Below are 3,255 nucleotides of genomic sequence, written 5' to 3'. Positions count from 1 at the left end.
GAGTAGGCTGTTCCGTTGATCGGATCAACTGGAACCCTCGACGTCGTAAGCGACGGAGTGCCAACAACATTTTCGAAAAGTATCTGAACATACATACATACATACATACACCAAGAGTCGAAGGGCATCCTTTGATCAAGTTTCCATACATGAAACTGATTACATCATAAGACTTAGAAGGCAGCTCCTTGAGCAACACTCCTTGTCTGATAACCTAAAATTAATGCCCAAAGAAGTCGCACATATGCATAGATATGTTAGTAGAAAGCTCCATGATGATAGTAACATTGATCATTAAACCAGTTTATCATGGACGAATAGCCGGATTATTACCGCCCACTTTGAAGGGTATGCATTTGCAATCCAGGAACGGGAAATATCAACCAAGTACCTGATGCACAAAGAGGATAGAGATGCGGGAAAAGCCGTAGAATGTGACAACCGATGCAGACTTTGTGGAGTTTACACTGAAGATATCCCCCTCATCATAAGCAGTTGTCCGAAAATGTCACCACGGTATTATCTACCGATGAGACATGACGTTGTAGCTAGGACGCTCTATAATGAAATCCGTCGGAAGGATAATCCCGAGGATAAAGAAATAAAAAACCCACTATATGGTAAAAGCCATAACCACTCATAATAAAAAGGAGTAGTGGTGGAATGTACCAGTGAAGAACTCAATAAAATGTAAACACAACAGACCATAAGTTGGTGCTCTGATTAACGACAAAAAGAGTTCTTCTGTAGACTTCGGAAAATATGGAACTCAGAGCTGTCTGCATTTAACAAGTTCACATCTCAATGTTCTTTCAGTACCAGTGCTAGTACCAACATTTGAGTTATTGAACTGGTCACTTGATGACATACTTAGCCTAGGCATCAAAACCAGAAAGCCACTGTCCACCACTCCAAACTTCCATAATAACAGCGATACTGATATGACACGAAGTGATGGTGGTAGACACCAAACAGCCTTCAAATGTCGCATTGTATCACTCAGACAACACCTGCTGAACAGAAATAAAGACATGAGTACATTCTATGTATACTCAAAAGTGAGACCAACAACATCAGATTTGGAGAAGAATTGCTGGACAAATACTTTGAGAATACAGCTGTCTCATTCGACCAAAAAGGAGGCTGGACTGGCTTACCTAAACTGAAGCTTGGAGAAGAAGAGGTGTCATACTAATAAAAAGCACGGCATGGGTACATATGCGGTAAGCTTGAAGACAACAATATTGACAGGAATAGTAGCTTATGCTGGACATGCGATAGGCACCTTACACCCCCACCTAGCAGGATATGCCCTCGCTATCCAGGAACAGATGATAGTTACTAAATACCTGATAAAGAAGAGGGACAAATATACTCCAATATCGGCTCTGATATACCATTGTAGAAGATATCACCCACTTCCCCAGCAGCTGCCTACAATGTTTATGAGTTGCTACCTGCCCTTGAGGCATGATATAATTACAAAGACTATTTACAATGGTATCAGCAGGAAGGACCGCCCTGGCATACACATCAAAGGTATATCAAAACCAGCAGGTATTCACACATCTAAAAAATTGAATACTGGTAGAACAACACCCCGGTAGAAAAAAAAAATCAATTCCGTGCAAACATAATTATCCTGGTATTGTTGTGGGACAGCGAGAAAATGTCATGCACATCTCTAGAAGTCAGCTGCACTGCGGTTGTGAATGTCCAAAAGAGAACATTTATGAAGAATTAGTTCAAAATTTACAGCTCTTGTACACTGATCATGAATTCTCATTTGCTCTTATCATCATAAGTGCATACGACACTTAGTTCTTCTAGGAACAACTGTCTTCAGTGACTTGTGGCAAGCTTATAATCATATCCCAGAAATCGTGGACTATGATTTCAAACATAAAATTGTGAACCATAGCATTGAATTTATAAACTAAAAAAATGGGACTCACACTCAACAAATCGAGAGTACCTGAGAATCTTTAAAGCGTCAAAACAAACGCCGGTGTGGGATATACCGTTCCATGGCTGACTCATATTTGGGAATATATGTGGAGAAGGAGATATGAGAAACAATTTATTCTATAAAATCCTAGAGCATATTGCAAACTTTCGTTCTTGAATTTTTTAAACTAATAAATGTCTATTTTAAGCAATGTTTTGCCTGCTATTTCTAGCAATTCCTGTTGGTTTGCTCGTAGTTTTTAAATGCTTAATATGCTTGCGAAACTTTTAAAGTTTTTCACTGTTTACTGTAACTTGATTAAAGTTTTGACATGCCAGTTCTCCATTCCCTCCACCGCTTTCTCGTTACTGTGACAGATGATGGAAGAGGCAGCGAATGCACTATTTTCTGATTGGCTGAAAATTCTTAAAACTACCAAAATTTGAACACCTGTAATATTTTTGCAAACGTTTTCTTGAAGAAATGAATAACAAATTCGGATTCAGCGTTAAAAATTACATCTATTTGATACATTAAGAAAATATTTTAAAAGATTTCGATACGCAGTGACGTTAACCACAAAGATCTATGAGAGTACAGATCACAGAGACATCATTGTTGAGAAAACAAGGTGAAGAAAACTGCGCAAAGCAAGAGATTCTTCTGGTAAAATATCAGAATGATCGTCTATTTGGAAGGCCACTCCTAAAACCAATATCTTTTACAAATATGAGAATGGTCTTAGAAGAGTTGCACTACTGCATAAACTCCACCCAGTTTCGAGTATGTAAATGAGCCACGCACACACCGGCTCTCAAGTGATATAAGTGAATAATAAGAGGCAAATAAGTACTTTCTTCCTTTGATACGTGATATAAGAAACTGTGGGCGAGGTTATTCTAAAACTCTTCCCCACTATGAAAGGTAAATAGTACAGACAAGATAAAAGAAACATAAGTAGTACAACGCAGATACATACATACATACATACATACATACATAGTATGTGTGTACGTATGGAGGGGGAAGGCATGTCAAAACAATACATCGACACAAGCAGTAAATCACTGGATGGCGGAATATGCAGTGAAAGGGTAGGGGTGTTGTATGCAACATGTTGCTACCAGTTGTAGTATTCCGCTTTGTTGATTTTGGAATGATCGACCGTGCGACTGCTTGTGAAATAAGCATTCCACGATAACCATCACCACCACCACTACTACTACTACTACTACTACTACTACCACCACCGCCACCACCACCACCACCACTACCACCACCGCCACCATCACCACCGCCGCCACCAT

General features: G+C 39.4%; 1 protein-coding gene across 1 annotated transcript in view; it reads right to left on the bottom strand.

Moving 5' to 3' along the window:
- Nucleotides 1–3,255, bottom strand: part of LOC106869698 (uncharacterized) — a 28,458-nt gene that overhangs the window by 19,775 nt on the left and 5,428 nt on the right. The gene's annotated exons all lie outside the window — the stretch shown is intronic.

Source organism: Octopus bimaculoides, chromosome 13 (genome assembly GCF_001194135.2).
Source record: "Octopus bimaculoides isolate UCB-OBI-ISO-001 chromosome 13, ASM119413v2, whole genome shotgun sequence".
Lineage (NCBI taxonomy): Eukaryota > Metazoa > Mollusca > Cephalopoda > Octopoda > Octopodidae > Octopus > Octopus bimaculoides.
This window is presented reverse-complemented; position numbering and strand designations above follow the sequence as displayed.